General features: G+C 52.3%; 1 protein-coding gene across 4 annotated transcripts in view; it reads left to right on the plus strand.

Moving 5' to 3' along the window:
* The window catches only part of Arhgef10l (Rho guanine nucleotide exchange factor 10 like), a 103,320-nt gene that overhangs the window by 6,946 nt on the left and 82,715 nt on the right, over positions 1-13,659 (plus strand). The window lies entirely within an intron of this gene.

The following is a 13,659-nucleotide window of genomic DNA, read 5'->3' on the forward strand; positions in this document are numbered from 1 at the left end:
GGAGGTCAAGGGATAACTTAACAGGAGTCAGTTTTCTTCTTCCAACTTTTAGGACCTGGGGAATTAATTGAACTTGGCAACAAAGACCTTCACCCGCTGAGCCATCTTTCTGGCTAGTCTTTATTTTATCTTGTTTTATTTTTGTGGGTGGGGGCAGACAAGTTTTCCCATAACCCAGGGCGGCTTTGAACTCACCACGCAGCAGACGATGACCACGAACCTCTGAATCTCTTGCCTCTACTTCTAAGAATATAGGCATGTGCCGCCGTGTCTGGTGCTGGGGAATAAACCCCGGGGCTTCTGGATGCCAGGCGGACATTCTGCTGAATTACATCCTTAGCCCCCTTTTAAAAAGAGGTCTTTTGTTTCTTTTTCTGGTTGAGACAGGGTCCCGTTTCAGTTGTACTAACTGCAATCCTCCTGCCTCAGCCTCCCAAGTGCTAGCATTACAGGTGTGAGCTACCAGAGCTGGCTCCATTCTCGCTTTGCTGTTGTTGTTGAGGACTCTTTGCACCTTGTGTCTGGCAGCTCCCGAGAAGCAGGACACCTTGGCGGCTAAGGCCGCAATTCCCCGGCCTTTGTTAACCAGTCCAAGCACTGATGTTGGGGCCATATGGAAGCCAAAGTCCTCCTGGACTCCGGTAAACCGAACCACTGATTTTTTTCTGCTGTGCCTAGCTCAACTCACACTCAGCGGTACTTAGAGTGGCTACTTAGATTTCTTATGTTAATTTATGTAGTGTGCAAGTGTGTTTGTGCATCATGGCTCACAAATGGAGGCCAGGGGACAGCTTGCAGGAATGGGTTCTCTCCTGCCGTGTGAGTTGAAGGGACTGAACTCTGTCCCGATGCTTCCCTCAACCTGAGCCATTTTGGCAGCTCAGGGAAGGTAGCTTGAATCACAGTCACTCTATTCTCAGGGTAATAGAAAGCTTGTGTGTGTGTGTGTGTGTGTGTGTGTGTGTGTGTGTGTGTGTGCGCGCGCGCGCGCGTGTTTCTGATGGTGAGGTGATAATTCGTGGCTTAAGGCATCTGGGGCCCTGAGTTGAGATCCTGGCTTTCCTGATGTGAAAAGGGGAGAGGAACCTTTTTGTCTCCTGGGGTGAGTTAAAGGCTGGTTCTCAGGCAGATGGCCCCAGGTCTCCAGCACAGAGGCCCTGGCAGGGAAGGGAGGGCCTCGTGCACATTCGTTTCTCATGTTGAGTGGGTGGACCCTTAGGGTTTCTGCCTGGCGTGGGGTGGGTGAGCAATCTCAGTGTGTGGGCACCTCTCCTCTGTGATTAGCTGGACTGGATGAACGTGGTTCCTCTGTATTGCCTGTCTGTCTGCTCTGTTTGGAAGCCCCACAGGTACTAAGCTGAAGAGGACTTCAGCCAGGGGTCTGGGAGGCAGGGTGAAGTAGACTACGGATGGATATCCAGGGGTCTGGGGCATGATGGGAAGGTGTCAGGAGCAAGAGTGTAAACTCACACAGGGTTTGGCAAATGTCCAGATGGAAAAGCACCTGGGCAGATGGATGGGGCTCTCCTGGAGCAGTGTGAGGTACAAGAAAGGAGACCATGGGGTTAGGGATTTAGCTCAGTGGTAGAGCGCTTGCCTAGCAAGCGCAAGGCCCTGGGTTCGATCCCCAGCCCCAGAAAAAAAAAAAAAAAAGAAAGGAGACCGTTCCTCAGGCAGGGCCTGCGATTTGCTCCATTTCCTTCCCTGAGCCTGAGCTCAGGTCTGGAATGCAGTAACTGCATTCTTCTAGATCTTTCTGGCATGCCTTCTCTCTACCCCCTGCCCAGTGCACCTGCTGTGTCCTGGGGACATGACTCCTTAGGTCAGCCTCAATGATCCTAGCCAGATCACAGGTCAGGTCAGTGCCGGACAGCATGCCGAGGCAGAACACCCCCGTGACCCCGTGAGCTGCCTGTGTGTGTTTCTAGTTCTTGGCTGGGCTGGTCAGGACGGCTCAGAGTAGGCCATAGCTTAGACACGAGGGACCAGACTCCTGTTTCTCATTCTCAGTCTTCATTCTGTCCCCCATGCTGTTCAAAGCTAGATGAGGAGACTGCTGCCCCGCTGTTCATCTTCTCTTGCTGGTCTGGGCCGGTTCTTAAGCTCAGCTCGAGCCGTGTGAGTTTGGGTTGCCTGGGAACCCCTCTGAGGCCGAGTTTCCCCATCAAGTCAATGGAGCTATGGTAGCTACCTAGCAGGTATAAACAAGGCTGGTGGGGAGGAGCGCTCACCTCTCCTGTCTGTGCCTGTAATATGGCGTCCACCCTGGCTTGGGCAGTGAGCGGGGAGGCTTCCACTGTGAGGGCAGCCTTTGAGTTCCCCATGCCGCATCTGCCACCCGGAAAGCAGAGGACAGGGAAGGTCGTGGTTCAGGTGGCTCTTTTCTGACTCAAGACTCCAGCCTTGGGATGGTGTCACGCCAGATAAAGAGGTCTTCCCACCTCCATGAACCCCGTTGAGACACTTCCTCACAGACAGGCCTAGTGGGTTGTCTCCTAGGTGATGGGGTTCTGTCACGGTAACAATCCTCTATCCTGTGGAGCTCCATCTTGGATTCAAACCAGGACACAATTCTCTCCCCTCAGTCCATAGCTGGGGAGGGGAGGGAGGGCGCAGAAACTGCAGGTGGAGAGAGCAGCCATGGGCACCAAGCTGGGCTAGGTGGGGGTGTGGATTGAGGTGGGGTTTTCTAGAGGAAGACGTGGTTTTGGCTTCAGGGTGGGGCATTTTAGAAAAAATTATGCTTGCTGGGCCTTTGATCCCAGCACTTTGGAGGCAGAGGCAGGCAGATCTCTCTGAGTGCCAGGACAGCCACAGGTAAACAGAGGAACCCTCCCCCCCCCTCTCTCTCTGTCATCCATCCATCTATCTATCTATCTATCTATCTATCTATCTATCTATCTATCTATCTATCTATCTATCCATCCATCCATCATGTGTGTGCACGTGTGTGCGTGTGTGTGTGTGTGTGTGTGTGTGTGTGTGTGTGTGTGTGTGTGTACACATATATTATTCTGCAGCACGTGTACAGGTGATGTAGGAGTCAGTTCTCTACTTCCACCATGTGGTACCTGGGCTCTACACTCAGATCATCGGGCAAGGCAGCAAAGCACCATTATGCACTGAGCCATCCTGCTGGTCCTAGGTTGTGGCTCTGTTCAATAGCAAGGGGCTTCAGTGCCCGAGCCTCACTTTTCCCATCCATAAAGTGGGGACAGTCGATCCTCTCTTCCAGGGAGTATAGAGTGAGGGACACAGTTTACCTAGATGGCTAGCTACTCCAGATGGGCCCTTTACTGGGATCATGCCCCATGGATTGACCATCTATGCTCGTGTACTGGCTGCACCACGCAGACCAGCCCCTCCCCGTGTCTCCGTGCCTTGTCTGCACAGGGAGGCTGCGTCACCTGCCTGGTGGGTAGTTATAAGAAGCTGACACAAAGCCCTGATGTGTCAGTCAGTTACCATTGCTGTGGTGTGGTCCCCAGGACTGGCGATTTAAAGGGGGAAGATTCATTTAAAGGGGAAGATTCATTTTGGCTTGTGGTTTTGTTTCTTGGTCTGTGGTTGAGGCAGGAGCATGACGGCAAGAAGACATGGGATAGGAGAGGCGTTCATATTGTGGCAGCCAGGAGCAAGAGAGAGAGAAAGAGAGAGAGAGAGAGAGAGAGAGAGAGAGAGAGGGAGGGAGGGAGGAGGGAGGAGGGAGGGGGAGAGAGAGGCGCCTGGGGTTTAGCCCAGCTGGTATACACTCGCCCAGCATCCAAGAAGCCCTGGGCTTGGTCCCAGCACATCAATAAGTGACATGGCGACTCGCAGCTGTTGCTCAGGAGATCAGCTCTTCTTCTCCTGCATCGAAGTTTGAGGCCAGCTCAGGTAGAGATCCAAAGCAAACACAATGGATTGGGCCAACGAGGCAGTGGCCGTCCCCATGGCCCATCAACTGGGCTGGGGACCAAACCTTTCAGGAGAACATTTCATACCTACGCCGTAATAGCACATGGACTGCGGCTGCGTAGTGGACAAAAGGCTGACCTGTCACCACTGCTTGGAGGGCTGCAGGACTCTCTGTCTCTTCATGTCCTCATTCAGCTCACCATGTGGCAGCAGCAGGTCGCTATGGGGCAGAGCAGCTGGTGTGTGGGGAAACGCAGGGGTGACTTCAGGGTGGGGCTGTCTTGGGTCAGTTTATCCATCCTGCTGCTGGGCAGGGGCAAGCCTCAGAGTGCCCAGCTGCCTGCAGGGCATAGCATTGTACGTCCCTCTCTTCAGGGATGTGTTTGTCAGCAGACACTAACGATGTTAATGTAGTTTATAGTGACAGTGTTTACCACACACTAGGCTCGCAGCTGAAGGCAAAAGGCATCTTTCCACCTCTGCAATGTAGACTATGTCATTCCACTAAGTCTATAGGTTGTGGTGTGAAAACACACACACACACACACACACATACACACACACATACACACAGTTGCATGTTCATACACACATGCACGCTCACACGGAGAGACACATGCATGCTCACACACACACCCATGTATTCTCTCACACACAGAGATATGAGAATGCTCACACACACACACACACACACACACACGGGCATGTTCATACACACGTGCACTCTCACACACACAGACACATATGCATGTTCACACACAGACCATATGCATGCTCACACACACAGATACATATGCATACTCACACACAGACCATGTGCATGCTCACACATGCAGAGACACATGTGCATGTTCATACACACACAGGTGCATGCTCATACACGCATGCACGCTCACACGGAGAGACATGTGCATGCTCACACACACGCGGACACATATGCTTGCTTACACACAGACCATATGTATACTCACACACATACACAAATGCACATGCATGCACACACATGCTCACACACAGAGATGCATGTGCATGTTCACAAACACACACACATGCATGCACAAGCATGCTCACACACATTCACACTTCTCTGAAAAGAGACTAGAATTGAGGCCTTGTTGGCTTGAAGCCCAGAGGCCTCATCATCACCATCATTCCCTTGCTCCTCTGGAGTCCCCTGCTCTAGGGCCTGAGACTGCGGGTCCTTTGGGGAGAGCTTAACTGTCCTCAGTCTGGTGTTTTAGAAATGTTTCCTGCTGAGAGGTGAGCTCTTAGCTCCTGAGACAGCAGCTTCCCAGCAGCTCTATAAACCCTCCCTAGTGCTCTAGGTGAGGCTCCTTCCCTTGAAATGGGGACAGAGTAAAAGCCCTGGTCTGTCATTCCCCAGCTCTCATGAAGGTGGGGTGTGTCTCCTACCTGCTGGCCAGCTCCCAGGTGACGGGGACTCATTCTTGAGAGGCTAAGTTTTGTTTGTTGTCCAGGTCTTCCTTCAATCCCCAACCCAGGGGAGAGCAGAAGGCAGCCCTTGAAGAGGTGATGAACAGAAGCACCAGGAAGGTGGGGGGAGGAGACCATCAGTGTCTCCATGGAAACAAAGGAGACTCTGATGGAGCCCAGGCCAGAGACCAGTGGGAAGAGGAAAGGGGACTTGAGTGGCCATGGGTACCGTGTTAGGGTGTTACAGTCAGGGCACCGTTGATCACACCCACTTTGCAGATGGACAGCTGAGGTAATGGAAGTTACCTTATTGTGGTAGTTGATGGCAGGGCTGTCCCCTTGAAGTCTGTGGGCTTGGTCAGTACTGGTGGACTTTGGAACCTGTCCACTCCCAATCTCTTCCCTGAAGGTGTTAAGTAAGGGAATTGGGGCCAGGGGAGCAGCCTTGAGTACACGGGAGAGGCGGGATCAGTGAGCTGAGAACCACTGTCATCCATTCTTTCTCCAGGACAGGGCCCCACACCTCTGCCTGCTGAGTGAACACTCAGCCTGGACTCCAGTTCCCCCTCTGGCATTGCTTGTCCTTCCTGCCTCTCTCAGAAACATTCCCAGCCACCCCAGTCTTTTCTGGTGGTTCAGGATTTGCTATCTCACCGCCTTCTTTGTCTTTCCCTCCCTGGGTACATTTGGACCAGGCGGGTGGGTTATGATACCCACTGCCTGGGGTTCTTTACCTAGGCCTGCGAGCAGCCTCTGAGAAGTTGGGATGGGGGTGGTAGTGTATTCATCAGAGGGCCTGGGAGACCCATCCTCCCCACTGGACCAGGATTGAGAGGGTGGGGCCTGTGCTTCTGTACTTCCAGGTATGGGGTCAGGCCAGCATGGCCAGCGGTGTCCCTCAGTCTACAGAGGGCAGGCTTAAGGTTTTCCCTACAGACTCAGGCCTAACATGGAGGTATATGCTGGGGTTCTCTTGAATTTGATGGCTCCTAAATCCCTTTTCTGGGTTCTACACTGCAGGGCAGGGCCTGAGGCCTGAGAGAGAGTCTCTGTGCGAGGATATGGGGGCCACGCTTCTTTTTTCATTGAAGCCCCCTTGCCAGTTGTTAAATTAAAAGAGCTGATTTTTGTTCTATCCTTCCTCCCCCTTCTTTTTCTCCTCTTTTTGAGTCAGTCTCTCACTGTCAGCCCTCACCGGCCTAGAACTCTTCCATGTAGACTAGGCCTGCTTCTGCCTCCAGAGAGCTGAGATCGAAGGTGTGTACTACCATACCTGACTGTTTTCTCTCTCTTTCCGTCTCTGGTTTCACGGCCTCTCAGTCTATCAGACTCCTCTAGATAGACTCCCAGGGCCCTTCATGGTACAGAGCCAAAGCTACTCAGCTTCTTTGTCTCAGCAGGAGGCATGTGTGAGACTATCTACTCAGAGTCTGTGTGGAGTCTGGGAAGGTGTCCCCAGGTCCCCACTGCGATGGCACTCAGCCCTGTGAAGCTCCCATCCCCAGTGCCCAGCATGAAGGACTGGGGCTATGTCTTATACTCACACAGCCCTGGTGACCTCAGCCTGCGTCACAGAACTACGGGGACCAAGCAACAGTTCCTCTAACGCTGTTTACACCCCAGTCTCAGAGACCGAATAGGCACTGACTGGCCAAGGGACTCTCATCTGAGATCTGGAAGTGGGGCGTAATCTTGGCTCCTCTGGGTGACCTGATGTCATCACAGGGTCCTTGTAAGAGGGAGGCCAGAAAACAGAGAAGACGCCACGCAGACAGCTTTGGAGGTGGGAGAAGGGGTCCTGAACCAAGGGATGAGAGCCGCTTCTAGAAGCAGACTCTCCTATAGCACGGCCGTTCTTAGCCTTTCCAACGTTGCAACCCTTCAACACGGTTCCTCGTGTTGTGGTGACCCTCCGGTCATGAAATTATTTCACTGCTACTTCATAACTGTAATTTTGCTACTGTTATGAATCATAATGTAAACATCTGCGTTTTCCAAACGTCTTAGGCGACCCCTATGAAAGGGTTGTCTGACTCCCGAAAGGGGTCATGAGGCATGTAGCCCTGCCACCTGGCCACCTCAGTGAAACTCATCTCGGACTGTTTTTGACCTCCACGACTCTAAGATAACAAGTTTGTATTTTTTTGGTAACATCTCAGGTTGATGGTAGTCGGTCTTGACAACTGAAGGAGACTGAAACATCGTCCGGAAGGAAAGTCACAGTGGGTCTCATTTTGCAGTCAGAGATGTGGGGCATCTGATTGGAGGAGACAGGGTGGTTGGCACTGCACAGGCTCTGGACTTCCTCAGTGTTCTGTGTCCAGATCATCCTCACAGCTCTGGCTCAGAGCTCTGGGACTGGCTAAACTCTCCAGCCGTTTTTCACCTCCTTCCTCCCAACCCCCCATCATTCTTCCCTGAGTGCCCAGGCTGGGATGCTGAAATACTGGGTGAGCCGTGGTATGTGTGACAGCCTCATAGGCCTGTAACAACGCCCCGTGTGCATTTGACTACAGGTCAGGCCCAGTGCTGAGAATGTCTGTCACCTTGCTTAGCCCATCGGTCCGTATGACACAAATGTTCGTGGGCAGGACTCTGTCACCACCACTTATTACGCATGTGGCGACAGGTACAGGGAGGGTAGATCACCAGCTTGGTGTCACAGAGGGAGGTAGGCAGAGCTAGCATCGAGCCCGGGCAGCTTCCAGAACCCGTGTTCTGCAGTGAGCACGGTGGTGCACATTTGTAATCCTAGGGCTCTGGAGGCAGAGGTGGGGATTGCATGGTCGCTCTGCCCAGGACATGCTGGATGACTACGCAGTGACTTCCAGGCCAGCCTGGGCACTTCCACCTGTTTCAAATATATATATATATACACACACACATATATACACACACATACACACACATATATATATATATATATATTGTATATACACATTATATATATATATACACACACACACACACATATATATACACACACACACATATATATATATACACACACACATACACACATATATATATATATACACACACACACAGTACACACACACACACACACACTTTATATGAAAACAATATATATATATATATATATATATATATATATATATATATATATGACCCCTCTCTACTTAATTGTTTTGGTTTATTTTCTTTTCTTTTTTTGTATGTGTAGGAGATGGTGGGCCATAGTACATGTATGGAGTTCCCTGGAGGATAACATGGTGGGGTTGTTCTTGCTTTCTACCATGTGGGTCCCAGGAATTACACTCAGGTTCAGGCTTGGCAGCAAGAACCCTTACTGAGTTCCCAGTGGCCCCTGGGAATTGCTATCCCTCCTTCCTTCCTTCCTTCCTTCCTTCCTTCCCTCCTTCTCCCTCCCTTCCTCCCTCCTCCTCCCTTTCCTCTCCCATTCCCTCTCTTTCTCTTTCTTTCCAGAGACAAGTTCTAGTAGCCCAGTCCAGCTTCAAGCTTGTTCTGTAGCCAAGGATGACCTTGGACTTCTAATCCCCGCCCCCACCCGCCCCCACCTCCATAGTGTTGAGATTTTAGATGTGAGTCACCACACCCGGTTTATGTGTCTTGCTGGGCAGTGCTCTACATGCTGAGCCCCACCCCCACCCCACCCCCACCCCACCCCAGATCAGTCTCCTCCTTCACCCCCTCCTTTTAGTAAGTCATTCATACATGTTTATTGAGAAAAACATCTAAGACAGAAGATGAGAGGCTGTAGCCAGCCTTTCCTGTGTGCCGTATGCAGCCCGGAGTCCCCGCTGGGTGCACACTGCAGCGTGCAGCCCGGTTGTTGCAGGCCGGTGGTTTTATTGCAGCGGCTGTCTCACGGCTCGCTAATTTTTTTTTTTCTTAAACTTAATTACACACAGTGAGCATTTTTCCCGTGGGAACCTGCGTTCTTCAATAACACCCCACGCGGTACTCCTTTCACCATCGGTGAGGGTGTGATGCCTGTCTGGGTCTGACAGTTGATGCCAGACCCTCCAGATGTTAGGGAGCCCCTGAAGCAAGCCAGTATCTGGGTTTGGGGGTCGCCTATGTTTGTGGAGTCAGGCGATGAGAGACAGATCTCTGGTGTCCCTAACACTCAGTCCTTGTTGAGAACCATTATGGAGGTCAGTACAAAGCACCCCCTGCTCCCCTGTCGTCCCTTGTGAGGACCCTCAGCACACCATTCATTGCGCATGGGGACTTGTATCCAGGTGTAGGAGGTACAGGACAGACTGTGCCCTGGAGGCCAACTCTATGTGAGGGACCTTGACCAAAGCACGGAGAGTTGAACCTGGTTAGAGGGGACACTGTACCTGGAGAGGCAGAGGAAGGCCTGAGGTGAAGTGCCACGGGCCAGAGCCTCGCAGGCACTGTCACCTACTTATTTCTTTATCTGCTTTGCAGCAGGGCCCTCAGAGGAAGGACTCATGTCCTGTTCCACAGATGTGGAAACTGAGGCATAAAGCCGTGATGTTTGCTTTACAGTGCATTCTTCCTTAAGTCCTCCCGGAAGGAAGCGATGATTCCCTTGGTTCTACATTTAGCGACTGTCCCCATGCTCTGGGCTAATTGGCAGAGGCAGGACTTGTCTTCAGGCTGTTGGAACTGGTGTGTACTGCCTCACCTCTGACCTGTGTGTCCTGGGTTTCTACTGTGCTGCTCATTGGAGCTAGTAGAAGCCCCTTCCCAGGCCAGTGATCAGTCCCCAGGGCAGTGCGCTGGGCTTGGGAGCTAGGAGCTCCTGAGTGACTCTAGTCACCCAAAGACTGCCTTGGGATCTCTGGGCCTGACACAGAGTCTCATTGTATGGCTCAGTCTGGCCTTGAACTCACGATTCTCTTGCTTCAGCCTCCCAGGTATGGGAACTGCAGGCCTGAGTCTGTATGCTCAGTTTTACTTGGGCTGGGCTAGGCTGGACTGGGTTGAGCTGGACAAGGCTGGGCTAGGCTGGGCTGGGCTGGTCTGGGCTGGTGTTGGGATAGAGGGCTTCATGAATGCTACATAAGCGTTCTACCAACTGAGCTACATCCCTGGCACAAAGGCCGGATGGTCTTTAAGGTCCCTTCAGCTTTGCTGGGTGGCCAAGAAAGTTACCCGTAACCTTGACACTCAGGGGACAGAGGTGGAAGGGTCTTTCAATCGCATTCATCTATCCGTGTGTAGGTACATGGATGCCATGGCGTGTAGAGGTCAGAGGACAACTCGTTAGGGTTAGTTCTCTCCACCATCCGAGTTCAGGAATGGAACTCAGATTATCGGTCTCGGTGGCAAGCATCTTTACCTGTTAAGCCACCTTGCCTGTCCTGAAGCAGAGGATCTTGAAATTGAAGCCAGCCGGGGCTACGTAGTAAGTTCCAGGCCAGCCTGGACTACACAGTGAGATACTATCTTAAGAAAAGAAAAAGAAAGGAGTGAGCCGGCTGGTGGTGCATACCTTGAATCCGATACTTGAGAGGCAGAGGCAGGCAGGTCTCTGTGTTTGAGGCCAGTCTGGTCTCTAAAGCAGGTACCAGGATAGCCAGGGCTACACAGAGAGAAAAAAAAATCTCGAAAAAACAAAACAAATAAATAAATGTAAAACAAAACAATACAAAGTTCTTTCAGCATGTGTTAATCTATGGCTTTGAGGCTAGCCTCCTCTGTGAGAAAGGAGGAGGGATACAGGGGGCCTTGGGCCTTGTGGGCCTCAAGGCATGCTGGGAGACCTGAGGCATCCTGGGAAGCCGGCGTGAACTCTTTCTGATTGGTATCTCCCTCCCCTGCTTCTTCCTCACCCTTGTCCTCAGCATCGATGGCTTCGCCTGGCAAGTGCAGGCCAGGTGGTGTCACTGTAGTGAGGCCTATCTCCCATGCAAGGCCCGAGGCCTCCGGAGCGGGGAGGTGCACATGCGTTGAGGTAATGAACCTGTCATGGCTGTTTATGGGGGTTATTTATTACCTGGAGTCTTGGAGGAAGCTCAGGAGTGTTTGCTTACAGGGAGAATGGTCCATTCCAGTTGGGCAGTGTCAAGGCCCTGGGTAGCTTTCGGGGGCAGCAGTTGGGAGGGGCACAGGCTAGGCGGGAGGGAGGAAGTGCCTTGAACTCATTTTTCTGCCGTGTTCTTTTCCTTGTATGCTAACTCTGCTAAGTGTGTTTCCTCATTGGGAAGTCCTTCCCCTCTTGCCTGCCTGCCTGCCTGGGACTAGTGACTTTAGTCTGTGGACTGAAGAGCTGACCTCTGGAGTAGGGCTTTGCAGGAATGGCTGGGGATGTGGCTCAGCTGTGGAAGGCTCGCCTGGCATGTACAAGGCCGTGGCTTCCACGCCCAGTGCTGAAGGAGCCAAGCGTGGTGCACACCTACAGCCTCAGCCCTTAGGAAGCCGAGGCACGATGATCAGGAATTTAAAGTCATCTTTGCTACATAATGAGTTTGGGGCGAGCCTGGGCTAATAGACCCTCTCTTACTACCTCCAGGGCCCCCAAAAGGAAAATAAGCAAGCGGTCAAAAGCATTGACCTCAGGCCTCAGCTGTGTTCTTTTTTATTGGCCAGGAGGCTTGGGTAGTGAAGGTGGCAGGAAGGTAGACCCTGCATATAGATGACGCCTTCCCCCCGGCTCAGTTGCAGAATCGGGAACTATGCTTGATGTCCCTGTGCCCTGGTGACACACAGCCAGGAGGTTCATTCTTCAGCCTCCCTGTGGTATGTAGTATACTCCTGGCACTTCCAGATCCCTCTGGAGCTACTTGACCTCACCGAGTAATGCCTTGCTCAACCTCGAAGTCCACTTCAAAGCGTAGGCAGGATCTGTCGTCAGCAAAGTTGTGATAGCCTTTGAGGTGACTGTCAGGCTTTCTCTTGGGCAGTGTCAGCCTGGCTTACTCTGAAGCAATACCTGGGCATTCTGCATGGCAGAGGGATGAGTGTCTGGCACGAGTAAGACCTGGGGTTGTATTTCTTGCGCAAAGGAGGGAGGCAAGGAGAGGGAAGAGGGAGGGGGAAGGAAGGATTGTGTGCCGGTTTGGATATTTTCTGCCCAGGGAGTGGCACTGTTAGAAAGTGTGGCACTGTTGTAGTAGGCATGGCCTTGGAGTAGCTGTGCCACTGAGGGTGTGGGCTTTAAGACCCTCTCCTAGCTGTCTGGAAGCCAGTCTTCCACTAGCAGTTCTTAGATAAAGATGTAGAACTCTCAGCTCTGCCTGCACCATGCCTGTTCAGATGCTGCCATGCTCCTGCCTTGATGATATTGGACCAAACCTCTGAACCTGTAAGCCAGCCCCAATGAAATGCTGTCCTCACAAGGCTTGACTTGGTCATGGTGTCTGTTCACAGCAGTGAAACCCTGACTAAGACAGATGGGTGAGGAGTGTCTTATGAACAGTGGATGTCATCTCTCACAGCTCTGGATCCTGGGCCTTGTGTTCCTCCTGTGGGGATGAAGGTGTGAGGCAGGCAGGGCAGAGCAGGTCATCGCTGTGAGAGAGGAGGGGGGAGCACACGAGGCCTTTGGGCTTTGGGGATGGAGGCATGCTGGGTGGCCTTCTGCTCTCCCGGAATTCTCTGGCCTTCGAGATTGAACACTCTGGTTTCCTTCCTTCCTCTTCTGTGCTGCTGGAGAGTGTAAGTGCAGGCCAGGCGGTGTTACTGTAGCCAGGCTTTGTCTCCAGTGCAAGGTGTGAGGCCTCGGGTGCAGAAGCATGGCTGAAGCCAAGATGGAGGCAGCGAGAGTCTGCTGGGGGCCATTTTCTCAGCTACAGATGGCTGTCATCTCCTTGTGAACTCTCCTGGTGGGAGGGTGAAGGGGCTGCTGGTGGCTTCTTTTCTAAGGACATTGATCCTTCCCATGGGTCTCTGTCTCATTGCCTAATCCCTTCCCCAAGGACCCCGTCTCCACTCACTGTCCCCTTGTGGGTGAGCATTTCAACCAGTGGCCTTTGGCAGGATCACAAACCACGGCTCAGTGATGGAGACTTGGCTGGTACCTGGGGTTCTGTGCCGAGCGCTGTTTCTCACCTCCCTCACCAAAACAGAACACGATATGGTTAAGCAAGTGTCTTAGTCAGGGTTCCTACTGCTGTGATAGAACGCCATGGCCAAAAGCAACTTGGAGAGGAAAGGGTTAATCTGACTCACACTTCCTCTTCACTTCCCATCACAGCAGGAAGTCAGGACAGGAACTCAAGCAGGGCAGGAACCTGGAGGCAGGAGCTGATGCAGAGGCCCTGGAGGGTGCTGCTTACGGGCTTGTTTCTTTCCATTGTAGATCTGTATGAGATCACCACAGGACACTGTCAGTCCTGGGCTGTCTTGAAATCTCCTCTGCCAACACCATCC

Source organism: Rattus rattus, chromosome 1 (genome assembly GCF_011064425.1).
Source record: "Rattus rattus isolate New Zealand chromosome 1, Rrattus_CSIRO_v1, whole genome shotgun sequence".
In the NCBI taxonomy this organism is placed as follows: domain Eukaryota; kingdom Metazoa; phylum Chordata; class Mammalia; order Rodentia; family Muridae; genus Rattus; species Rattus rattus.